Source organism: Anopheles coluzzii, chromosome 2 (assembly GCF_943734685.1).
Source record: "Anopheles coluzzii chromosome 2, AcolN3, whole genome shotgun sequence".
In the NCBI taxonomy this organism is placed as follows: Eukaryota; Metazoa; Arthropoda; class Insecta; order Diptera; family Culicidae; genus Anopheles; species Anopheles coluzzii.
Window position 1 is genome coordinate 113,178,728 of NC_064670.1, and position 27,223 is coordinate 113,205,950.

The 27,223-nt window shown below is 47.8% G+C and overlaps 1 protein-coding gene across 7 annotated transcripts in view; it reads left to right on the forward strand.

Moving 5' to 3' along the window:
• LOC120950001 (mucin-19) overlaps positions 1-27,223 on the forward strand; it is a 108,869-nt gene that overhangs the window by 39,406 nt on the left and 42,240 nt on the right. For all 7 annotated transcript variants that reach the window (XM_049607092.1, XM_049607093.1, XM_049607094.1 and 4 more), the window contains exon 3: positions 11,157-11,286. The gene's annotated coding sequence lies outside the window, so the exon portion shown is untranslated. The remainder of the gene's footprint in view (positions 1-11,156; positions 11,287-27,223) is intronic.

A 27,223-nucleotide genomic window follows, 5' to 3' on the forward strand; every position in this document is an offset into this window, starting at 1 on the left:
TCCTTCGGTGGTGCGTCGCTGTGAGCCTACTCGGTTGCAGGGATTTAATCGTCGAAGTTCTGTGGAACAAGAAGTTATCGTCTTTCTACGAGCGTTCCAAGAGCAAGGGAGTGCCAGCGCCTGCTGTAAGTGAACCGTAGAATTAATTTAACGTGTCGAATTGAAACCTTCTCGCAGCGCCGTCCATGATGTAATATGGCGGCTCTTGCGGCGGCTTTACCCACACTGCGCACACCAATACACTGGCCCAAGTGGTTGGAATGTGAATTGATGGATGAGGTAATTAATATTTTATTTGTCTGGGCCCCTCTGGCCCCGGTGTCGGAGGGAGCCCACTCAATTGGGCAGGAATGTTTGTGCGCCCGACGCGGGGAAGGTGATCGCGGGAGAGGCTTCCAGTGATTTGAGTTACGAACGATTACGAACTCGCCGGCTCGCCCCTCTTTTGTCGTGAAGGAAATTGATAAGCCAAGATTGTTCGCGCTCTTCTCCATTTCGGTTTGATACATCAACCCCAAAGAAGAGGAAAAAAAGCCGTAAAGCAGCAGTAGTGCAGCGCAAAGTCGTAAAGTAATCAATCGCCTTATTACGGAGGTCAACAGGGAGAGAGAGAGCCCAGCAAGACGCGGGGAGAAAACATTGTATACCGTATACCGGAAACGCCGATGGGATGGGATCGCGTGAGTTGAGTGAGCCGAAGCTCAAATCATTTTACGACACCCAAGAACCAATTTCAACGGCTAGATCATCCACTCAATGAGGCCAAAAGGGGACATTTCCGATGACAGTGGGAAGAGGACAGAACAGAGACATTGTGTACCCCTCTTCCACAGAACGTGCATTTTGCTGTGTGTGACATATCGACTCGTGGCGCTTCTTCGGTACGTTTGCCGTAAGTGGTCAGAGGAATGTGACGGTTTTTGTTGGCTCAGGCGACGAAAGTCGTGGCTCGCTGTCACTCGAGAATTGTCCGACCCAATATAGGTAGTAGTGATGGTAGTAGTAGTGGAAGAAGCAATATTGCTGCTTCTGTTGAAGTTTTTATCGAATGTGAGCTAATGATGTGAAGTGTGTCTATTCGTTACGGTGTACTTTCTTTTCACTGTCAACTACACACAGACATCGACATGAGACATGAGGTATACAGTGTCTTGAAGATGCGATAGGAGGCGGCCACGAGTTACACGATACAATATTTATCTACTTCCAATGCACGGGTGCTCCAATGCTGCTGCTTGCTTCTACCTCCAGGAGACGACGCCCCGTTGGACGCTTCAAGAGCTTCTGTGTTGGGCCTGCTCGGGGCGAGGGTAATTGGATAGTAAATTGTGGCGCTTTAGCTCTGTCACAAGCCCCTGTCACAATGTGGTGGTTCCTGGTTGGGCTTCCATGACACTAACGATTGCTTGAGTGGTGGTACCGAGCGGTGTCGCAAGGAAACGAAGCAGCAGGACGAGGCACCGACTCCTCTCGGCAGTGTTTGTTTATTGATTGATCCTCTCTTACTCGTCGCAACTGCTTCTGCTGCTACTGCTGGTAGCTGCTTTTACTACGACGAATCATATCTGAAATTAAACCATTGGAAAATGTTTTCCTATAGCGCCGAACGAGACACCGAACAACTTCATCTATCTGATTGAGCTTGAGCTGCGAGTTTGAGCTGCGAGCAACGAAGGCCATGAAGTTGAAATTGCTACTGTGTTTCAATGCAATGGCACTGCGAGCCGTACAAACACAGCGTGTGTGAGCATCTTGAGTGTATAAGGTATATGAAACTTTCATGAGCAAAATACGACCCCATCGGACACACAATCAGCCGTGCGCCTCACACAATCTCTTCCACTCCCTCGAACACACCACGCCACGGTGTGGTGCACTGAAGATGACTAGTTTACGATCGGGTTGTTCGAACGTTTGGAGAAGCTTTTAGTGTCAATAAACACAGCGAAACACAGCCGCCCCAGCACTCAAACACGCATACAGATAAAGATATATAGTGTTCTTTTGATTAGTTGCGTCGATACTGTTAGAGTGTACGGTGTGGTGGTGCTTGTTCCATTTGCTTCATGGGCCGAAGGTCCGTGTGTGTGTGTGTGTTAAATTTTTCATCCACTATCACGGTGCAATAAGTAGTACACCGACCAATACCTCCAGCAGAGGGTGCGCGCACTGATCCGTGATTCATTACGTGATTCAGCCCCGTTCGTCGTCGTCGACTCCCCCTTATCTCAGCACTTAAATCTCTATTCCATTGCGTTCCGTTTGTTTGCGCTCGCTCGCATCTGATTTGCCAACAACAGGAAAACGGAGGAGGATTACTTCGCTACTAATTGGATCAATTAGAAAAGCTCTAGTGCGAGGGGCGGAGGTTGGGTGGTGTGCAGTTTCGGTTCCGGTTGAGGATGCCGCACACTGCACGGACTGAAAACACACATCCTTCTCAGGGCCGCCCTCTTCCCAACAGTGTGGAGTTTTGGTTTAAGAGACCGAAGAGTATAGAGAGTCGGTACGATTTGAACTTTTCCTTCCGCTTTTCTTAGTCGACAAACTTCGACAAACCCCCCCCCCTCTGGGGGGAAGTTGACTTTCTCCGCGTTTTTGTTGGCCAAATTGGAGTCGGAATGGAATTAATTTTTCATCGTAACAACCGATAACTACTGCTCGTGTAACGGACGACGAGCAGCTTTGTGCGCTCTTGCAGCTGGGCGAAACACGGGGGGTACTTTACCCAATTTAATTTTCCCATTTTCATGCCCTTCGGGTGCAAAAGGACATCGTTTCTGCTGCTGCTGCTGCTGCTGCGGGCATTACAATGACACTGCGAAGAAGGTTGAAGCGCGAATCTCGTTTGGTAGAAGAGGGACCGTTCCCTTTCCCATCCAAATGCCAATCAATTGACGATACACAACACTCCCCGGGCATTTTACCCGTGGCGAGGGTGATATGCACACCCACGGGGTTGGCCCGGGACTGTGCCGGCGCTGGGGTTTTGATTGATGAACTCGTTTCGAAATTGATCGAAGCCAATTCATTGGACTTCATTTTTTCATTTTCATTCTAGGGAGGGGTTTCCCGTCTGCTCCTCGATGTATAGATGCGTTCGATTTATTCATTCCTTTGCTGCGTTACGGAGATGCGGGATGGCTTTCGCTTTTTTCCTCTTGCTTTACTCAAGATTCTTACCGCATTTTTTCTCGCACCGCCGTGTGCAAGGGGTGGTCTGTGGGCGGCAAGCAAGATATGACGTCAAACGACGTCCTCGCCTCCTCCAGCTGTGTGCACACCGCAGTAGCAACCTTTCTTAAACACAGCTCTTATCAACGTTCGGCAGTGTTTAATTACGATTATTTTTTCACTTTTTTAATATTGACCGATGGCTTACCGATTGATCGACACCGGCGTGGCTGCACGTTACAGTAGGGAAACGCGTGTTATCGGAGAAAGAAAAGAAGAGAAGTAAAAAAAAAAATTAAAAGGGTGCCCCCTTAAGTCAACAATCCCTTTCCGAAATGTGGTCGTGTTTGTTGTGTTTGTTGGGTCGTGTGGGTCGTAATCAAAAACATGACGCTTTTATGCGGCCTACCGAAGTTGTGATTTAAGTTGCTTTTCTTTTTTGCCCCCCCTGTGTGTGTGTGTGTGGTTGTATTGCGTGTTGGATTATCACGTTTTTTTTCTCGCAATATGTGTGTGCCTTTCGTGAACAGCCTTAACGCGGTAAAGGTGTCAAGCGGTTTCTTCTCTCCCTCTGCAATCGAATCGATTGTGTCTGTTAATTTGTTGCTATTTTCAGGGCAGCGTGCGCGCACGAGGGTCTAATTAAGGGAGTCAAGCAATGCGCGATAACCTTGTACGCGCTGATAATTGAACGCGATTGCGAAACGAGAAGACGCGCTCTATTTATACCGGCCCTGGTTGAAGTTGTCGCTCCTATGAGTTTGACAAGCTGCTCTGAGGAGGGAATAATGCCACAATGTCCAACAGGGCCTGTATCATATCCCTCAGTTTATGAGCTTTTTCGGGAGTAATTTAATACCCCATTCATCCACGGTGTGCGTGTTCATGAACGGTGTATTATGCACCAGCACAAATCGCTCTCTCAGTGTTAGCAGGTTATGTTTTATGGATGGGATGTACGGTCTCTGTTAGGAGAGGAGGCGTGTTGTCATCCTGTGCGCTACTGCTTTGTCGCCGTTCGAAGCACCATGCACCAGCACAACATCCAGTAATCATCTGGTATGCGATTAATGAGTATTTGCGATAATTTGCTGCACTATCATCACCACTGACCTGCCGTGGAGCCGTGGTGTGTGGTTTGGTGCAATTATTTCAATGCATATCAACACCAGCACTTTCTCCCGTTCTGTGTGTGCACTACAGGATGCGCCTAACACATGTGTGTGCGCCTTGGCCACCCTCCCAGGCATGATGATGATGATGTTGGCGATGCTGATAATCGATAAACGTCCCTGTCTGCTCCCTTTTGTGTGGTGGAATTGTCCCGCGGTGTGAATGTGGCTTCCTGCCCATTTCGGACAAACCACAAACCCCCCCGGGGGATAAGCGAGTTTCGTTCTCTAGGCTGCGTCGTAGTATGTTGGATGGTTGGTGGTGGCCGTGTGGGTCATCATTATTTCCCTGTTCTTGCACACATTAACAGCCGCGAGCAGTGTATTTCAAAATAGAGAGGGATGAAATGAGCGACTGACGTTTCTCCTCGCACTCTTGGGTGAAATGAGGTACACGATGATGATGTTGATGGCGCGCATGGGCGCTTTTCGTACACACTAGTGATGGGTAAAGCTTTCAAAAATACGGAATGGACTCCGGAAGGTAGGTCCGTCCAGCATTTTCCGGAGCCGTTTTGGAATTGTGTGGAGTCATCCAGAATCGTCCGAAGTCGGCCGGTCTCGGAGTCATCTGGAGTCATCCGGAGTCATCCGGTGTCATCCGGTGTCATCCGGAGTCATCCGGAGTCATCCGGAGTCATCCGGAGTCATTCGAAATCATCCGGAGTCATCCGGAGTCATCGGGAGTCGTCCGGAGTCATCGGGAGTCATCGGGAGTCATCGGGAGTCATCCGGAGTCATCCGGAATTATTCGGAGTTATCCGGAGTTATCCGGAGTTATCCGGAGTTATCCGGAGTAATCCGGAGTCATCCGTAGTCATCCGTAGTCATCCGTAGTCATCCGTAGTCATCCGTAGTCATCCGGAGTCATCGGGAGTTATCGGGAGTCATCCGGAGTCATCCGGAGTCATCCGGAGTCATCGGGAGTCATCCGGAGTTATCCTAAGTCATCCGCAGTCATCGGGAGTCATCCGGAGTTATCCAAAGTCATCCGGAGTCATCCGGAGTCATCCGAGGTCATCCGGAGTCATCCGGAGTCATCCGGAGTCATCCGGAGTCATCCGGAGTCATCCGGAGTCATCCGGAGTCATCCGGAGTCATCCGGAGACATCCGGAGTCATCCGGAGTCATCCGGAGTCATCCGGAGTCATCCGAAGTTATCCGGAGTCATCCGGAGTCATCCGGAGTCATCCGAAGTTATCCAAAGTGGTCCGAGATCGAAGTTTACTGGAATCAGGGCCGTCCAAAGTCGGCCGGAGACAATGTTTTTATGGTCAGGCATTTCTGACATTAATTCTTGCTGTCTCCGGTCCACTCAAACCGTTATTCGTAGAAAGAAAGGTCTGCATACGCCAAGCGAAAAAACACCCCAGATGACTTCGGACAACTCTGGGAGACTCCGACTCCGCCCGACTCCAGCTAACACAGGACGACTCCGACTCTGGACGGTTTTGGGCGGAACTAAAGGGTTTCGATTCGTACTAACAATAGTCGTAATCGGATTGGAATCGAGGGAGAGCGCTCCAGCGAGCACACCACTAGACACACGCAACCCTCCGCTGAGTGTGTGATGCATCCCAGCAAAGGCACGATGATGAACTGCTGCCCCAACCCCAACCTCCCTCCCATGGGGAGGAGGAGTGTACGTCATGACACGCGATAAGAATCGATTCGCTTCAATAAATCACTTCATTCGTCCGTTCGTTCGCTCGTTGTATGTTGCAGTAGAGAGGGGGAGGGAGTTTTGGGGATGAAATGCGCGAGCAACCTCTGTACGTGACACTCGTACTTCGAGCGTGGCGTGCCAAAAAAGTAGTCGAAATCGATCAGCAAAAAACCCGTTTGACGGGAACGGTAATGTGTCTGTGGAACGTTTTGGTGCCGTTTCGTGCCATCTCGCCCGTGGACGGTTGTGGCCGGATCGGATTCGATTAGAGGGCAGTATGCGATGCGATGTGGTACGCTTAATCCAGTGTTCTTCATTTGAAAAGGCGGTGGCCCAATAGCACGAATGATTATGATGCAATTGGTGTGATAATGTTTGTTTATTTGGCGTACTTTGTTGTTTATCAGGTTGCAGTTGGGGAGTCGAGTGTGTATGTGTTTGGTGTGCTTTATTGAAGTGATGTGAGGTTTCTCTCTTTTTCTCTTTCTCTTAAGTTCCTTTAAAAACCAATATTTCCATTTAAACCGGCTTGAGCGATTGTACAGCTGACAATGCTTTGCCACAGTGATCAGATGAATATCTTTATTATAAAATCGCCTTGCCAAAGGTGTCGCTTTTTGTTCCAAGCTTTAAAAATATCCTTTTGCAATTTAATGTAATTCATTGCTTGAAAAAGTACCCTATAAAAGGGATAACCTTGCCTCTAGAGCTGTCTGCCTGTCACATGCTGCTCTCGCTTGCTCGCAAATATATATAAAATAACACTCCACTTGAAGCAAGAAGGTGTGAAATTTCTGTGTGCGGCAGCGATCCCTTGCTGCAATAAAAGGGGTGAGTGGTTTACGGGAGGACGAGGGAGGTGGTATGTGTCATTTTCCGCTCAAATAAAATCAACTTCCCCGAACCTCAGAAACCCGCCGACGGTGAAAATCCGACAAAGCTTTCGCTGTCACAGAAAAATAACAAAGTGTTAAACACGGATTTTAGTAGCGTCGGGGAAAAGAGCGTTTGCTTTTCCTTCATTCCCCCCCCCCCCCCCCCCCCCCCGTTCCCATACTGTTGGGGGGTGGTTGTTGGTTTTTTTTTATTACGTTTTATACAGTCGTAATAGATAAAGCAAGTTGGATGGATGGATGTGAACAGCGAACGGAAGATCTGTGTGTGTGTGTGTGTGTGTGTGTGTGTGTGTGTGTGTTGGTGTGCTGCCACTCGGCAGCATAACGAAAAGGCAAACGCTGCCGACGCGCCACAACACATCGTCGACCAGAGAACCACTCGAGTGCTCTTTCTCTCCCTCGCTCTCTCGCTGCTCCCACGGATATGTGGGTAGGAAAATCCGCTTGGCATACAACACCCACACCACAACCAACCAACTCTACGCGAAGCTCCATTTCTTTTTATAATCTTATCAAAACAGTCATCACCCGGGAGTGATTCCGATGTTCAAGTACCGTTTTGTTCGCTATTTTCACCGTATGTGTGTGTGTTTCGCTCCCTTCACGTTTGTGTGGTTTTGGGACGAGCAAGCGAGATTTTTCCTCCCTATTTGTTTCCTGATTTGATGTTTCCATTTTTTCTTTTTAGAAAATGTTTTTATGAGTTTTATTTGATGGCGGCGCACCCTGTCGTCCTGTCGGTAAGCGAGAAGCAGCTCTGGCGCGCGCTGTGATTGTTGGCGTTGTAAAAGAGAGCGAGAGTCTTGGCGGCGGTGCATCCACCTTCCGGTAGTAGTTGATCGGTAACCGAGATTGACAGCCAGCGGAAGCCAGCTCGAAAACCGGGGAAATAAAACAAAAAAGATTTAGAGTACTTACTTGAGCTCTTTCAACGTATACGTGAGTTATACACGCGCGGGACGTCATCAACAAGGACTCCCCGGGACACAGTTTCAACCCCGGTATGTCGTGTGTCTGTTTTGTACAAGGGTTGCTACCCCTTTTATTTCTATGGCCTTTTTGGTTTCCTCTTTTTTGCAAGACACATTGTTTTTTTTTTTTTTTGTTAGGTGCGGGATAGATTTCATCCTCGAGAGCGTTGTCCGTTTGGTTTTGTTACCTTTTTCTCTTCTAGCGCTCTTTCACATCCGGCCCTGATAGCCATCGGTTCCGAAAAATGGTATGTTCGATCGAGTGAAAACTTCTCTCGAGGGGCCGAAATGAAAAAAAGGATTGCAATGCGAGAGGTGCCAACAAAAAATGGGCAGAACACACGGCGGTTGCATTTATAAAAGATACGTACAAGTTTCGGCATCGGCATCCCTCAAACATAGTGAAGTGGTGATGTTTCCGGTAGCAACAAAAAAATGATGCAACACACAACGAAAATAACAAAAAACAGAAGAACAAATTCGCTGAGGTAGGGGAATCCCTAACAACATCCTCAAAAGCTATGCTCTCTACAGCAAAAACCCCGAGTCGTAGTTGAAAGAGTATTTCAACCCATCTCGATAGACAAACCATGATGATAGGTACAAAAAATATCTTCTCCACTAGCTGCTCCTGGTTTTCCCATTGGAAAAAAGACCATTGGAAAAAAATGTGTATCGAATCGCAACGAATCGTCCACTCGTCGGCTCGTGCTCGTATTATCTTTTTCGAGTGTATTTTCCCTATAACCTAGAGCCGCATGTTTGGTGCATAGAGGTAGATGCACCTTTTTTCTTTCCAAAATTCAATCCTCTTCCGGTATCGATGGGGGGGGGGGGGGATGCTAGCAGTAGCCGCAGTAGCAGCAGCAGCTGCACAGTTAGCCGATTATGTATAATCCTGCGTGAATCCTGTCCCTAACGACAACGCATGAATGACCCCAAATAGGGGAGTGGTGGCACCAGCAGCAAAGCCGGAAAACGGAAGTGTGTGTGTGTGTGCGTTCGTTTCGAATGAAATCGCACGGAACAAGAGTTTCGAACAATTTTCCGGCCAGATTGTTGAGCAAAGCAGGAGGAACGATCGGTTTAAATGAGTTAGTGCAGCATGTAGAATCAAATTTGAGCAATCACTCTCTCAGGTTTGATTATGTTGTGTGGTTGTTGAAGGGAATTCTGTCATGTGTGTGTGTGTGTGTGTGTGTGTTGGTGTGAGAGGTATAAAAATAGACCTTTGAACATGCCAACAGCAACAACGCCCGTGCTAAATCGCAACTCTTCCCCGTGCATTTCGTTTATTACTCCGATGAAACGTGTCGATTAACACAACAAACTCGAACGCTTTGCTCCATTTTAGCTGCCGCCGTGTGGAAGCGTAATTGATTTATAATTTTATTTTATTTTTTCCCCAAAAAGCTTCCTCGGTCCGTAATAAACTCTCGGGCTAATCGATTATTCCTTCACCAGTTCATTCCGCGCGGTGCTCTGGCGTGTGCTGGCGCGCTGAAACATATTGTACTTCTTCGACATCATTCTGGGACAGGGAACGGGATGGGGTCTAGTTGGCCCGGGCACCAAAAAGGGGAGCCGGTATTCGAAATTGATTGACACCAATTTAATTTGGGCTACGTTCCAGCAAGTACGGCCCCAGCCACTCGATCGGCGCACTTTGGATCACGGTTGCATATTCGTCGTTGCATTTGCAAACTCCACGCTTCAAAACTGGCGCGCCCGGGGTAGGGGGAGACTGCGTTCCAAAAATATAAACACCGCACGACCATAAACTCCACCACCTTCCCACCCCACCCAATGGGGGGGGGGGGTCGTCGGTGGGTGGCGAGAAAGGTTCGCTGTGTGTGCAGTTCGCTTTATTATGAAATAGTTCACACGATCAGTGCAACCCACAAACAGCAACACTACTAACAGCAGCAAAAGCCCGACGGTAGAAAAAGCGGAAACCGGAACGAATTAGCACCAGGCCGTGAATGGGGGTCAGGTGGGTGGGAGTTGGTGTGGTGCAGTGGAGAGAAGTGGGCTACATTCAGGGTAGGTTGCCAAAAACCATCAGCGCTCGAAATCGGAAAGCTGAACCAACGACCACCACCATCGCGCACACAAACACACAAATCGTTTTTAGAGGTGCATTCTGCCTGCCTGCATTCCTTCCGGTGGGGAAACTCGTGAGGGATTATTGGAAAAATATGCTGTTAAATGCATATGTTGGTGTGTGTGTGTGTGTGTGTGTGCGTGTGTCTGTGAAGGTGGAATGTTGTATGTTAGTTTGTGCGTGAAAAGATAGTTTTTACTAATGAATCATTCTCGGCCGACATCCACATCCACAAATCAGAATGTACAATTGAGTATGATCACTGTTTGTGTGACTGTGAAAATGCCTCATGGTTTTTTTCTGTAGATAGAAAACAGATTTTCCTGTCGGGATGAATTGAGTAGGCAGCAAAAAAAAAGTCCCCCTTCGGACGGATTTGTTTGCCTATACGCTCTAGTGTGCATAGAACCCCCGCGAGTAGTATGCAGATTTGTGAACATTTCGCTGGATCAAAACGGGCGTGAAAAATCATTTTTCAAATTTAAATTGCTCACGGAGTGGTGGGAGGGTGATGGAATAGCCAAATGTGTGTGTGTGTATGTGCGGTGGATTTTGCACACAACACAACAGTTTGCTCTGCACAAATCTAGGGTTTTCCGATGTCGATCTTCGCGCAGGATACCGCCGCTATCCAAGTGGAAAATCAATGTCGAAGCTCATGTTCACCCCTAGGTTTACCAAAAATTGATGACGACCTTTCTCTCTCTCTCTCTCTCTCTCTCTCTCTCTCTCTCTCTCTCTCTCTCTCTCTCTCTCTCTCTTTCTCTTTCTCTCTCTCTCTCTCTCTTTCTCTCTCTTTCTCTCTCTTTCTCTCTCTCTCTCTTAGTCTGTGTCCGATGCAGGGAAATGGCATCGAGAACGAAATATAGATATAGGAAAGGAGAGAGAAAAAATATCATTCGCATGCGATATATGGGACCGTATGGCCGTTTGTTGAGGTGTAATTGAATTAAATCGATTCGAATTATTTAATCATGCCCGAATTGCATTATTGCCGGATGTTTGTCCCAGCCTCTTGTGCCCGTTGGCGTCTGTGTGGTGCAATATGAATAATGAAAGGCACAGAGAGAAACAAAATCAACCCATTTTAGCTCTAAATTAATTTCACTTTTCCCTTTCCGCGTTAAAACAAACCGTTTAATTATAAATGTCTTTGTTTTATTCTAATTACAGAACAATGGAGACATAGACGTCGCAGCGCTCGTACGGCATAGCACACAACCAACCTCTTGCTGCTTCTGTCCGGAAGGTTACATTACATAGAGAGAGAGAGAGAGAGGGAAAGCAAGAAAAAAGCACGAAGGTAAGTTTACAAAATTGGAAACACTTGCACTCGGAGTGTTATTATCGCGCTTTGTTAAACCGTGCATAAGATATGTTACAGTTTTGTGCTTTGGCCACACAAACAAACACACACACCCACACATACGTACGCTTGTTTTTCCAGCAATAGGAATGTTGGAAATTGGTCGGGCGGAGGGTGGTGTAGTTAACGCTTCACCGGTGCTATAATCGGATTTGGATGGCTTCGGTGTTGATGTGTTGTTGTTGGTTGGTTCGGTGCGTTTGCAACATGTTACAACACACACACACACACACACACACACACACACACACACCGACCATTTTGCCTCGCTTCTTTACCATCCGCTAAATTCCTGTCCCCCACCCCCTCCCCCACTTTTTCCAGCACAGCAGAGTGTGCTGGTAGTGGCCATCGAAATGATTAATTGTTGGTGGTGGTTCCAAAATAGAGGGAGGCAGAAGAGGTGGAAGGCAACAACAACAAAAAAATACAAGGGTGGAAATTTGTTAAAAATGAATACTACCAACAGAAACAAAGAAGTGTATCTAGCCACCCTCACCCCACCCCCCCAAACGTGTGAACCTTTTTCCGGCTCTGTGTTAATGTTGCTGAGGGTTGGGGGTGGTTGGTGGTTGGTACACGGCATGGGGAGAAGGAAAACAATTTTCCAATTATTATTAACAGCTCATTTTTCAGCTCGATGGTGTGCGCTTGTGTAAGTGTGTGTGTGTGTGTTTCTGCTCCTCGATTTCATACCCATTTTGTTGGCGATGAGATGATGATGATGATGAAGGGGTATGATGGAGGGGGTGTGTGTGGGAAGGCGATGAAAATGGTTGGATAGAAAACAATTAAAAGCGCGAGATAATTAGAGGGGATGGGGGAGCGCTCTGTGGAGTTTTTTTTCTCTCTACTTTTTGCTGTTGTATATCCGGCATATTTCCATTCTCTTCACCCGCTGCGTGTTGATTAGGTGTAACTTGTGCGTTTGTAGGTGCAATTAATATGGTTGTTCCGCTTTTAGCGAGTTTCGGTTACTCTCTGTTTGCTGCTGTTGTTGTGCTTTTATTCGTAATTATTTAAAAGAAGCAGCGTTTTTTTTTGTATCAACTCCATTCAACTGGATGAGTGTATATCTCTCTCTCTCTCTCTCCCTCTCGCTCTGTTTGCATTTAACAGCGATTAGAGCATTAATTATTCTGCATTAAATTGAAACTTCCGGCAGGAAATTGGTTGGGAAGCCGGCCGCTGCGCTACCACGCTAGTACGTTTTAGTCCTTCGAACCGGATCAAAACAGAAGCAGTCCGTGCTCTCTCTCTCTCTCTGTAGCCTCCCTGCGCTTAGAGCTCAACTTTGATTTGCGCAGCCCCAAAATACCTCCCATTCCTCTTCCCCTATTGCCCCTTCGCTCAGCAGCCCATCTGTTCAGCCGTGTAAGCGATCATCGCCGTTCCGCGAGTGCGCGCGAGACATTGAGGCATTGATTTATGGACATTGTAATCATTACGGTACAACAAACCGGCGACAGCGGCGGCAAGGGTAGATAAGATTTCCGTTGCCAACACCCATGTTTCTGTGCGCGTTGGCAAGCTTTCGAAAATCAATACACACCACCTGCGGAGGGGGGTTGGCTTTTGTTGTTGGTCACCTCCGGTCAACAAACACACCGACCGTTTCGTTTACCGGTGCTCTGTGTTGCCCATTAGGCGCTCGGCCAAGGCGCAGGCGGGAAGGGGAAAGGCACGACACGGTGCCAAAACGCCAGCAGTCCGTAAAATATTCGACACGACACTAATTGGTTGAAACGCAGCAGCAGAAGCAGCAACGAGCGCGCTCAACTGCTGCTCAACGAGCGAAGAACCTACACCCACTCACCTACACCCACTCACGTGCATCGACCCAAGGGGGCCACCATAACGACCGCCGGTGCGCTTGTAAGTTGGTAGACGGCACAACAACCGAGAGTGGGGCCAATGATTTACCGCCAGAGAGGGGGGGGGGGCAATCGCGTGACAGATTGCTGGGATACAGGCAGGGACAGAAGACGCCCGGGAGAGACGACATCGTCTCTCGTGCACTCGAAGAAAGCATGGAACATGATTTCGGGGTAGTGTGGTAGAGTGAGGTGACATTAATTCCGCTGCAGTCTCGTAAATATATCTTAAGTAACAATAACAACCCAAAGGTGTGTGTGTGTGCAGAGAGGAGCGCCCCACAGAGAACGTCTTTTCGCGTTCGCGCCTTGATGCGAATTGTTCGCAAGAGAAGCGAGAAGCGATGGGGCAGTAAACGTGACCGGGACATACCGTCCCTGTCACACACACACACCCTTCTGAGATGAGATGATACAGTTGTCATCGGTGTGTCACAATAATAAAAGAAAAGCGAAACAAAACAATAGCAATAACAATAAAACGACAACAAACGCGCGTACACAAATAAAATAAACGGGGATGGATGACGCATTAATCCCGCGAACCGAGAGTGGTGCCATCTACATCGTGAAGGATACGGACGGACTAGGAGGAGGAGGAGGAAGAGCGAGCACAGCTTGCAGGTTGCCCTGTCTTGTTGTATTGCTTTCGGAACAGCCAAGACAAAACAAAATAAAGAAATATACAGAGGTTGGAGAGTTGTAGCAGTGATGGGTCTTGTTTTAGGGGTGAAAAATACTGCCAGCTCTCTAAATCTAGTAACCGCTGCTTCCCGTTTTGCTATGGTACCGGGGAAACCGAACATACTACTACTCCATCTCCCCATCGGTACGTACGGAAGATTGTCATGGATTTTCTTTCTTTTCTTTTCTTTTTTGTTACCGTCATTTTATTTTTATGTTTATGTCTCTGTGTGTGCCTCTTCTCGTTGGTAGCTGGGCGATGTGTCATTATAGTGCACCGATAGAGTGAGAGAGAGAGAGAGAGCGCGCAAAAGAGGGACTCCGAGTTGGTCCGAGTAGGGGATGGCACTCTCCATCCACGGTGTAGTTGTAGAGCATTACTTTGCATGGCTGTCCAACAGATCTCCCCAAGCAAACGATATAGCAAAAGAAATATAAAAATAACAGCGAAAGCCCAAAGCACAGAAAAAAGTCATCTGTGTCTCTATTATTCCCCGCTTTTTTTTGTGCTCCCTCGTTGGCGTTTTGCTTCATCACTGCGTTCGCGTGAGTGAGGCACATTCCCGAACGTGTCCGACGGTGAGTGGCGAGGGCTGTGCCGTTGTTACTGCACGCCTGGCTTTATAGGCATGCGGCTCCCTTGGAGACAGGCCGTGCTCCGAGCTCTCTGGAGAGGTCGTTGGTGGAGCGAGAGCGAGAAAGATTGTTATTGAGGCAGGCAGAAAAGGGAGTTTTTCTGTGTTTTCCCCAAGCTGTCTGCTTGTTTACAGTAGATTGAGTTGAAATTTGCTAGCTCTGAGATGCTTTCGCGCTTCGTGCCACCCGGGTCAGTCAGTCTGCCCACCAACCACAAACCTCTACAGGGGGCAAGATGTGGTGTGAGATTGTTGAGCTGAAAGAGAGTGCAAGGGGGGAAAAAAGCAGGCGGTGGTGAACAATATTATGCTAAATTGTCATGAAATTATGAGATTAGCAGCCAGGCCCGGCGCGGTGTATCGTGTAGCGCCACGGAAGCAGCAGTTGCAAACGGTAGCGCTTTACCACCGCGCAACACACACACAGCTACGGGGAATGTCTTGCTCTCCCGGAGTCTCCAGCTCTAGATAGGACTAGCTCTCCTCCACATACAGCGAAGTATTTGGTGGCAAAAGTGGCAAAAAGAAAATAAACATGGTGTGTCCCGGCCGTCTTGGACGTCTTCGGCCGCCAGCGAGAAGAAAAGGGAAAGAGCGCAACAAAAAAAAAGCATTGAAGCTACAAATAGGCTGCGGGTGCTGCTATGACGATGCAGAAGAGATTATAAAAGTGGAGATTTTATGGCAAGTTGGTACCACCGGAACGCCCGCGCGATGGTGTTTTGTGAACTCGCACCGTTTGGAACATTGCTGCACGCAGAGAGTCTTCTTCCATTTTGTTGGGTCCCGGCTGGTGTTTTTGGAGCGGTTTGCTTTCTCTCATAAAGTATGTAACGTTAAGGTCCAAAGTTACAAAGTATACAACATTTACTGTACAATTTAGCAACCTCCAAAGTTTTTGTCATTATAGGCACGGAGTTGCACGAGAGTACGAACGCGCGATGCGCTCTCCGGGTGTGGGAAGACGCCTTAAATAACCTTCTTTGGGGTGACCAATGCCAAGAAGAGCATCATCTCCCCAGTAAGCGTCTTTATTTCCACCATCACCGATTGAATCAACCCATCGAACGGTCCGGGCCGAGATCAATCAAAGTTACCGATGAAAAATTGTTTCGCCTTTCTTTTCTGAATCGTTCGTTCGTTCGTTCGTCCCCGGCGTCTTGCATCTTCCCATGGGCTTGGGATTCATTCCCATGAATACAGCCACCGGCGGCTGACGCTGGAAGCGATCCTGACACACTCCGGACTGTTGCGATGCTGTAGCTTCAGAGCCAATGAATGGGTGCTTTGAGGTGCCGATTTGTTAGTTATCCATCAGACGGATTCCTTTCTCCTAGCCCTGGCTCTACACGTCTCTCTTGCCACTGGCAAGACAAGCGTAACTGGCAAGTGTACAAGGCGAAATATGGAGTTGTTGGTACCTTGGGATATTAATATTGCTATTGCATTCCGCTACCAAGAGGAGATGCAACTCTTACGCTGCTTAAGAGAGAGGGCGCCTTGTGTGTGTGTGTGTGTGCCTGTTCTTCTCGACGACGGCTCTGCTGCCAGCTGCCGACAGTCTCGCGCAGAGTCACACACACTGCTTTCTTGCACAAGTTGCGCATTTTTCACAGCCATGTCTTGCCATATCCAAACCCAGTAGTCGAAGCGCTACTGTTGCTGCCGTGTCGTACCATCTTCCTACCGTATAGGCAGCATTTGAGCTTTGCCTGCGGGAAGAAAAACGTTACGCAAACGGAGAAGCGAACGACGACGACGACGAGCAGCAGGTTTTTGAAAAGCCAGAACAAAAGAAGTGCAAACCGAAAGAAAAAAGCCCTTTTTTACAACTTTGTGTGGGTTGAGGGTGGCAGGACGAAGAGGAGGGATTGAGAAGGTGTAAACCCCGAACAGCCGTAGCAGAAGCGCGCACACAGCACAACACACTCTTCGGTGGTGTCCCTCTCTCTGCTTGTTCATGGTCCACCAAATCACGGCGAATCGAGCGAAAAATCGGTGTGCCTGCCAAAGCAGGGGCTTCAGCAGGGGTGGCGAGAAATGCCCGAGAAAACGGTCGTTTGTTGAGCGGAAAATGCCGGCACAAGATTATGACGATTTTCTCGGTGGTATTACAAATTCTTTTGCCCCGACCTTGGTGTGCACTGAGCGAGGGCTTTACACACACACACACACACACCCTGCTCTCTATCTCTCTCTTTCTCTGTTCACCTTTTTTGTTGCTCAATTTCGTTTTTCCATTACCGTGTGTCGGTGGGTGTGCGTGTGTATGCCGTCACCTTTTTTCATGCCAGACTGGCTTCTCCCTACAGATTCCGAGACTTCATTTTCCTTGAAGGGTATGTACCAAGCTTTTGTGCGGATTTCTATCCAGTGGTACTCCCTGTGGGACACACAGGTCGGCCCGGTATCTTGATTGGTCTCAGGTCTCTCTCTCTCTCTCTCTCTCTCTCTCTCTCTCTCTCTCTCTCTCTCTCTCTCTCTCTCTCTCTCTCTCTCTCTCTCTGTCCTTTTCTGTCTGTGTCGGTGAAATTGGTAGACAATATTCTCTCCCATCGTGGTCCCACCGAAGGGCATTCTGGGGGCCCCTTTTACCGCCCAGCGGGGGCTTCACAGGAATTGAGCTTTTCGTCACGGGGAGTCTTTAACATAATCGTGCTCGGATTGGAATATTTTAGCATCCTCCCTTCTCCCCCAGCCGAGAAGAAGCGTGCATTGTTGGTGTGTATGCTGATGATCGAGGGAAGCCACTTGCCTTGGTTAGGATTTTGATCTCGTAACACATACTGCGCGCATACCTGGTGTGCCTTATTTGTATGCCGGTTTTGCCTGGTTGTTGTTGGTGCCTTGTACAGCCAAAAACACTGGTTTTTATGGTGATAGAAATCGAATCGAAAAGAGCCTTGAGAGAGAAACCCTATCCGGGTGTGTGTGTGCCTGCCTCTGCTGGCACGTATCTGAATCCCCGTAGGTCGTTCGTTTGCTTCGTTACCGTTCTTCGTAGGGCGGTGCCTGGTCACGGTGCCCCAATAGCAGTAACTATCCAGAGCAAAAGAGCAACAAGGTCCCGGTACCAATTCTGAGTTATTTAGACTATAGTGCGATTACTACGAAACTGACGTAAAAAGGATGGACTTCTATTAGAATCTTTAATCTCTCATCTTGCAGTGAACGAGGTTTTATATTGATTCGAAATCGATCATGAATGTTTAATTGGGCTTTCAGGGAAGTTGGGGCGGTGAAATAACACCTAACTCACCCGGCATTGAGCTCCGTTTTGTCGTTGCGATGTTTTACAGGGTTTTCGAGGATTATATAGACATGTTCAGCGAGTTGTAGATTCGTTCAGGCATATAATAGACTCTTTCAGCGAGATATAGAATTGTTCGGAAGTAGGCGTAGACATGTTCGGTTATACTGTAGAGCTGTCACTTTCGTACCCCTTGGACTGCAAGTTGGATCATTCTCATCAGAAGGTAAACAAACGGTTTTCGAAAAAATATGCTTTTTTCAACTAATTTATGTATTAAACAGCTTGGATAATGATTATTAGCTACTTTTAGGACTTTTAAGAATGAAAAATTGAACCCTGCGGCACAGCGTGTAAACAAAACAAATGACAGCTCTACAGAATCGCTGAACATGTCAACGCCTACTTCCGAACAATTCTATATCTCGCTGAAAGAGTCTATTATATGCCTGAACGAATCTACAACTCGCTGAACATGTCTATATAATCCTCGAAAACCCTGTAATTTCCCGTACCCATTTACCCTATGAGTACACACCACTGTCCCCCATGGGTACGACAAACTTTGATAGCTTTTGCTCGGTTTCAGTCACATCAGTTCACTCTCGTACACGGGCTAATGAAATTTAAATCCAAATTGAGTTATACATCACACACCACTTCTGTGTGTTCCACGGAAATAGTAGGTAGCAGTGGGGTGATAGACGAACCCACTCCCCTCGAGCCACCACAGTTGCATGACGAAAGGAAACAAACAAAACGGAACATGATTTAACACCAACCGTGTGGGCGCCCGCGTGTGGAGTGCTCATTTCTTGTCGTTAGAGATACCAGAGGCGGCGCCCCATTCACTGCCGGTAGAGTAGTGTGCAGATCATCATTATGCATTCATAGCATAATCTTCATAATGCTACCGCCGCCTCTCATGATGCTGCTACTGACACCTTCGCTGAGTGGGTAGCAGCGAGACATTATTCCCGGTTGATGTCTTTTTATTTTGCTCTGCTTGTCGGTGAATGATTGTGTTGCCATCTTCATAAAACCGTTTTGTGAACGTGTTTCGTCATCGCATCGGATTGCCAGGAATGCATTAAAAGGGTGTGTTAGGTACAGTGAGTGTGTGTAAGATGAGGTGTTTGCAAAAGTTCTGACAAGTGATACGAATGAATTTCTAACCGTTTTGTCGCATTATACAGATGTAATTTAACTTTATCTGTCAGATACACTGATTGAGGTGTCACAAAACAAAAAAATAATGGTTTCAACTTTTCGGCACACCTAACAACAAGACTCAAGCATTTGTGCACCCTTCCGTTATTCATTATTTTGCGGTGTTCGGCTCGCAGACTCACCAGCAACTGTATAGGTTACGCTTCCGTTGAAATGTGAGAAGAGCGAGCACTTGCAGAGACGGTGTCATCTACCGGAAGAGGCCACACACACACAGCAGACCTGCTTCATACGGATCGACACTGCCAGTGTCAGTGAGTACGTTTCTTTCCGTTGCATGTCCCAGGAAAAAAGAGGAAGAACTCAGACCTGGGAAAAGTAAATATGACGCTTCTCATCTAGCATGCCGGAATGTATGCACACTGACGGGTGGAACGTTTTGCGATCCCTAATGTGGCTTCTTCTGTCGCACAAACCTTTTTGCGCTTAGCCGATGGTGGTGGAGATGCTTTGCAGCAAATGGCTGCAATGGATCACTGCATCTTGTCGTGTATTTCTCCTGAGCTCCGAGTACGGTGTTCTGTTGTGGAATTACGATGACGACCTGGGAAATGATGATGATGATGATGATGAAGTTGATATCGGATAGAGTGGTGTGGTGCCGGAATCGGTGGTATATCGTCTGCGAAAAGTTCCTTCTGTTCTGCAATTGCATTCTGATACACAGACACACCTACATACACGTACATATACGCTTCAAGGTTTCGAGTGCCTGCAAGCAAGCAATATCAATTGAATCAAATCGTTCCGTTGCCTTTTCTGCCAATGTCCAATCTTCCTTCGCCGCTTGTGCTGCTCGGGATTAGATATCAACTGTGCACGGATGCGGAACTTCATGCGCTGCTTCTCCATTGGGATTGGCATTTCAGGCGGGTTTGATAGCACACGGCGGCTCGGGGGCTCCGAGCTTTTCAGGCAAGCAAATTGCCTTACTGCTCTGCTGCTGCTTCTAAAAACCCCTGAGTTGCCCGCGTGTTTCTGCTCGAGCGCTGGAAGAACTTTCCAACTGATAGGAAATTAAATGAACCGAAAGTGGACCGGCAGAAGACTACTACTGCCTTCAGAAGATTGTGGAATGAATGTGGGCGCTTTTTTTGTGTGAACTTCACATTTCACTCTTCTGTGTGGATGTGTTGGCGAACTTTTACCGTAGTTGTGCCAGAGTTTTCCCCAAGGGGCCCTGTTGCTGCACGATGATGGTGGCAAACCTCTGTGGTGTAGGAGTTGAGACGCAGGTCTGTTATTTTCAATCATGGCTCACACACAGAGCTTTGGTGCTTCGTTTCTGGCGTGTCTTAAGGATCACTGCTAGCTCTCCGATCCGTGCAATGATGAAGTTTGTGATCAGCTCACAGCTCTCAGCACGTAGATTTGGGGCCGATGGATTGCTTATTTGTGTTGTGCATGATTCTCAGGCGATACAACAGCAGCAGCAGCAGCAATGAAGGGGAGCGAAAAGCAGTAGGAATGAAAGAGCTGCAAAGGTACGTGTACCGTGCTTTTGGCAGGAACGTGTCTTGACTACCGTATCAGCAGATCTGCGTGCCACAACACTCTAACCGATGAGGTGGTGTTGTGGAAGTATTAGGATTAATTTATGTGTTTTGATTTGCTTCTTGTGCCTGTGAGTTGTGTAGCTCTGGAATATGTCCAACAACACTCGGAACTGGCGACGAGTGAGGAGATGTTGGAAACTTGCACAAAGTTTAACCATCTTGTTTTTTTTTTTATTCGTTTCGCTCTCTTTCTCAGTCCCTGAGTTTCACAGGTTTCACGTGCCAATGTTTAGCGTGTTATTGTTAATAAACGACTCCATAAATTGATGATGTTGCGAACGAGGAGAGAGAAAGGAGAGGGAGGGTGAAAAACACCGCCCCCGATAGATGTTGTGTAGCCTTCGGAGCGCGTCTGCGTTAGAAAACAGCTTACTTTACGAGCTCTAATTTACACTTACAAAAGAGACATCGTTTCGAATGTCACAACAACCATCGTGCGTCGCAGCGTCTATCGGCTGGATAGTAGTACGCTTTTGTGATACTCATCGTCATCGTCCGCGTCCTCGTCGTGCAGACATCGAAGATGTCGCTTGCCTAGCCTTAAAATAGAAGCGTTTTAATCACGACGTGTGTTCATTAGTAGCGTACGCGCGAATGGGTTATAAAAGAGCTTTGTTATTATAGCGGAGCTGTCGCTTTTTATCGCGAACATTCGTAAGCATGAAGATGTCTAATCGACAGCACACGAAATGTGCAGTAAATTTGGCAGCATGACACGCTTCAGAATTGGCCCCTGGGAACAACACATAAGCATGCTTTTTCGCTCTCTGTCCGCTTTGGATGATCTTGGTGGGCAGGACAAGGACGTGTTGAGTTTGTTTCTTGGGTGCAGATTCACACGGTTACTAAATACATTACCGCCATCTAGTGGGTAACCACAGAAATGCTTCTTATTGCTTTATTCTGTCGAAATAGCATTTTTATTTTTGTTGCCTTTCGCTGGTACAATAATGGCAGTAAAAATGGCTTATTCATATGAACCTGCTGCTAAACAGGATTAAACAGATGCCTCTTCGCTAGCAACGCAGAACCCCGGGGGGTGAAAGAGGGAGAGTACAAACAATAATTGCCTTAATTCAATGATCCCCACAAAACCCCCGGGGTGGCGGCCTTCGGTACGCCAGTCAGTGTGTTTTAAAACCATCCAAATGTCGCCCGTTTCGTTTCGGGCGTTATTTCTCGTCAATGAAGCTTATCGTGCCTGCCCCAAGCCGCCATTGGGGGAAAATACGAGCGCGCACCGCCCGAAACATTCACATGTGTCACACAAATGAAAATAAACTAATCCCATTTATTTAGCAGCGCGGTGCCACTCTCCGTTAGCCTCTGCCTCGAGGCATTTAAGGGAGAGAGGCCGTTTGGTGTGACGGTCGTTTGGGGGTGTGGTGCTTTAACTCACCCCTGAACCACTCCTCCATTTGGTGTGTATGTGTGGTGCGTAGAATCGTTAAATTTTCTCTTCAGACATCGGCGTGCTTGTGCGTGGACACATTATGAATGTTTGGTGCGGGTCCGGTTTATCTCGATCTGTGTGCCATCGTCGTCGTGGCAGCGCTGCTTCTCATCCCGCTGGTGACGGTGATGATTGGATTGTCAAGCTGCTCAATTTAACTCGCTCTTCTTGCCGCTGCCGTCGAAGTTCGGTCACATGCCAGGCCGTGATGGGGTTATGACTATGACGCGCTCCCTTGCTCTTTCTAGCATGTGGTTAGAGATGGGCAGCGGTTTACCGTCAGCTTCCGGTGGAATAAATTGTAACGCGCTTCTGTTAATCCGTCCGCTAATCGGACGCGGCTCCTTATGGGGCGGCCAGTTAAGTTTGGGTAGGATTTTTTTTTTGACGACGACAACAAATGAGAACCGAGTGTCAGAGAAGTGATTAAATTTCCGAAACACGAGGAAGAGAAGAAAGGGAACCTGATGAGGCTTATTTTGGTGCGGTAGTTTTCAAAGTTGGAAGAAGATTTCACCTTTACGTGATTGGCCCAAGTGGTGGGGTTGGAAGTGCGTAAAAAGCGATCAAGTGTGTGAAGGTGAACCCCCCCCCTCCCCCCCACATCCTCTCCCGGGGTGGCGATGCAAATAGCGCGAGAGGCAAGCACACAGCGGATTTACCAGGGGCTTAAGTTGTTTTCTAAGGATTAACATCGGCGTTTGTGTGTGTTTGTAGGCCACCGATCATCCCTGCCAGCTTGCCTTGCCTTGCCCCACCATCGTCATCCCCTCTGGCGCGTCACGATTACGCCACTTCAACAGCTTCAACTTCAATCGGTCATTTTGTGTAAGTTTACAACCTTCCTGACCTTCTTCCCCGTTGGCGGCAATAGCGTGTTTACCGGGTGAAGCCAAAGCGGTGTACCACCACCGACCTATCGCTTAATAGAGGTGTCAGTTTCAACAAGCACACACACACACACACACACACAAACATGGGGCCAAAGCAACGCAAACGAGTGATTTTAAATGCAATAACATTGGCCCACAACAAGAGTGCACGGGGGCGAAGTGTATAGCAGCAGCAGCAGCACAAGGTGTCACGGATGGATTCCGGGCGTAGAAAGGTTTCAATTTACTTGTCCGCCACGGTGGGGGTTGCACTTGGCCAAGCAACTTTCCCTTCACTCCCCTCCCTTGTCATGTCATGCTGCGGTGCGTGTTGGTTGATTGTTACTCCTTGTTGCGGGGAGAGGTCATGTTTCTTGTGCACCGACGGACACCGAACAGCTCACAACGCAGAGCCCATGTTATAGGTGTCATGCCAAAGGTGGCGGCAGTGGCACTGTATGTGTGTGTGTGTGTACACCCGTTGGGTGTAGCAGAAAAGTAGGTGCAAACTGTGCGCTCTGTGTGGAGAGCTCATTGGATTGGAGAAAATTATCCTTCGCGTCGTTTGACATCATGCTTAGGTATTATGGTGCTTCCTTCGGGTAGGCGCTTTGGGTGGTTGCAGTTTAAGCTTCGGTAGAAGAGACGAGAACACGTGGGCGCTTCTTTGTGCGGGGTGCATTGTCATAATGTTATCAGTGCAAATAGGATAATAGAGTAGAAAACGGAGAGTCTCCAGAACAATGGGTAATAGAGAATTGGAGGAAACAGTTGGGATTTGTTTTTAAGTCCTCCCTGAAGATTTCTGAGACGTTCCATATTTTGAATGCTTATTGTATGTCAAAAACTTTTATCCACGATGTTGGTATGCTCGAGATTTGAATCCAGAATCAGCTCGGCGCTACTCAATACGTTTACCCGGTATGTCATTGAAGCGGTTACTTCCTCTGGTGTAAAGTTCGCTGTATAAAGTAAACCATCTTGCGGTGACGTCATTCTCTCACCCATTGCTAATAACAATTCATTTGTTAATTAGTTTTATGTTCCACTATTCCGCCGTTCGTATTAACGATTTCATACCTTTCACCGCCGAGACGACGACACCTCTCCCTTGTTTCGGCCATTTTTACCTTTACAGGGACAACTCCGACTCATTGAATGTCAGCTTCTTATACCTTCTCGCACACACCCATCTCACGAATTCAAATCGTAGTAAAATTATACCGTTTTATGACAGGTTTTCAGCATCGTATCCGTACACGTGGGTGGGCAGCAGCATTGGTGATGTTGATGGTTCGGCGGATGTTGCCATTTTATTTTCGTGCACCGTTTTGTACATCGCCTGCGGTAGAGGAGCAGAGTTGAAGAGCGGCGTTCTGTTGTTCACCTTTTTGGCTCTGATTTGCATTCCTCGCTCATTCGTGGTTTGGGTTATGCGGGTTGGGAAATGTTTTCAGTCACCTTTTTATGCCACATCTTGGTTGCTTACTAGAAGAAAGAGCACAACAGGCGGATGAAGAAGTAAGAGGATGGTTTTATGGTTTTGTTCTGTATGCCAAGAAAGGTGTCCTACATCTTGTTCAACACTGTGAACATCTTGACCATGTTGAACTCCATTATCCCAAACGGATAGGTCGTCTAATTTGTTCACTGTCAAGCATTATTAGATGTGACTAATAGCAATATTCATGAGATTTTGAATTTTGATGGAAGTGGTGCAAAAATCGATGAAAATCACCACAAAGGTGACTACAACTATTCCCCTTGCGGAGATATTCTCGTTGGAGATATGATGGCCTCTGCTACGAGTCTTTACCACAGCTAACAATCGTGGCGTAGAGAATGGATTCTTTGTGCATCAGTAAGCCAGTAAGCCAGTAAAGCAGTGATTGTTAACCCGAGAAGGAGCTAGAAAGCAACGACCAGCACCTGTCCCGGATCCGTTCGTGTTGACACTCGTGGGGAATGTTTTGCCGTAAGATTTACCACAACATAAGCTCCCGTGTCGTCTACTAGCATTACCAAAGTCGTTACACGAGCGATTGCCTGAGCTCGTTCCAACCGCTTGAAGTGCCTACGGCTTTGAATGATGGCCGGCGTCGTCGTCGTCGTCGTGGTCGTGAGAAAGCATCCATCCGTCACGAATACAATGCGCGAAATCGCGAGACCTTTGCTAGTCGACTGAAGGAAGAACCGTTTGCGCGTGATGATGTTTATTTTGCATGCTCCAAACTTTCTCCAACCACGGGAAAGAGGCGAAACACTTTCTTCGGCACGGCAAAAAATAACTGTCGTTCGAGTTCCTGGAGTATCGTCAGCACAGAGCATCATCGTCTTCGTCTCAGCGGGATGATGGGGATTTCGGTTGGTTGTTGTGCAGACGAGGGCAAAATAATGCTGAAGAATATGTTCATCCCGTTACGGTGCCACACCGTTCCATTTAGGCTAAAGTAGTAGTACCTCAAGACACATTGTGCCCGTTTGCGCAGAAGATTGCGGTGGGTTTTTGTTCTTGTGCGCTTGAGTTGTGGTTCCTCTGTGCTGCAAAGGGTTTTTGCTACCAACCCTAAAAATTGCGACAGAAAGAGAATGGTTTCGGAATAGAAGCAAACCTGAACAAACATTACTTAACTCCGTCAACTTTGCTTTCGTTTGATTGATGTCGTCGTCTTTTCTCGCCGTCGTCGTCGCTGGAATAGAATTGTGTTTGTGTAAGACAATCCACTCCCGCACGCCACCACAACCCCAAAGGCTGGTAAATATGTGTGTACTCTTGGAGCCGGAGCTTTTGCGCCTCGCACAGCATTGACAGCTCTCAAATCATTCTTGGAGTCAAGTGTCAATCTCTTGTCTCTCGGTGCTGGCGATGATTCTGCTGCTTTCCCTGTTGGTAGCATTTTCCATTTTGTTTGTCTCTGCTCTGCACAGGAACTCTTCATACGCTGGGATATTCAAGGCTGGATGGTTCCGTGTGCATCTCTCTTCGAAGCCGCCTCCGGGTGGAACATGATGGAGCTTTTCGGTAAAAGGATAAATCCCAGGGAATGTTTTCTAGATCACTTCACTTTGGTGGTTACAGCTTCGGGGAGGGAGATAGATGGAATTGATTCTTGGTACGCGGATGACACCATTCAAACCACGCGAAATCCTACATATATTGCGGAGATGTGTGGCAACAGATTGTGTCATTTCCGGGAAGGCATCCGCGTACCCGCTTGAGTGCAGGGCACAGTGAAGTACTAGTCCTGAAGTGATATATCCGCTATAATACGAGACTTGCTCTGGCACTAAGCACTTGCAGTTTTGCTGTACCACTTTTATAAACGCTTGGTCCCTTTGGTGGGGTCTCGATGGTGTTGGTGACGACGATATTCGCCAGCGAATGTCATCCCTTACCCGTAACTAACAAGGATAAAAAGTTTGCTCGCTCAATTCAGCAGCAGTTCGCCTTCAACTGGTTGTCGGGTGGCGATGGTGGTTGCTTCTTAGTTTTCTCTCATTCCCGCTACGGCCAGGCGTTGTTGGTTCCGGGATTGAAAGCGCATCTGCCTGAGTGTGTGTGTCTCTGTTTGGTTGGATGTCGTCAGTAGAGCTTCCCACGAGATATATCTCCAAGAACACCTCTTGACAGGGGAACAAATTCTTTCCGTCCCCAAACAACAACGAATGCGCCATCATTGCTTGGTTTCTGGAAGCTTTTCCGATTTTCGATGTCAACGAGTGTTTCACGGGACGACGTGATGCGGCTGCTGCTTCCCTAACGCCGTCCTCGTCGTTATTTTGTGTACCCGTGTTGCCGGGCGTAGTTTTGGAGAAATTGCAGTTGGCAATGGTTTCGCTTTCGGCAGAACGGCTACGAACGGTGGCCGGAGGACGACCTGACGTGAGTTAAGGAAGAAGTGAGATTTTATCGTGCTGTCGTTGTGGTGACATTCCGTTGCTTTCTCGCTGTTGGTTTGTTGCCCTGTCGACATCAACGACTGGGTTGAAAAATGCTCTGGCAGCTTACCCGTGGAATGCTCAAACATTGGGGAACAGCACCAGAGGAGGACCAACATCATGCTGTGTTCTATGATACACTTCCGGACGCCGTCGGTTAGTCCAATGTGACTGTTGAAGCGAGAGTTTCTTTTTTATGTTTCTTCTACTCACACACTCACAGCTCTGGTTTGCCAAGGTGATTTGGTGATGAACATAAATTGTTATCGACAGCAGGCATACCCTGGCAGGTTGAGTACGGTGCCCTTGCTTATACGGTATAGGGGCAATCGAGTGCTCTTGAACGAACGCAGACACTGGGGATCGTTCCCAAGAGACATA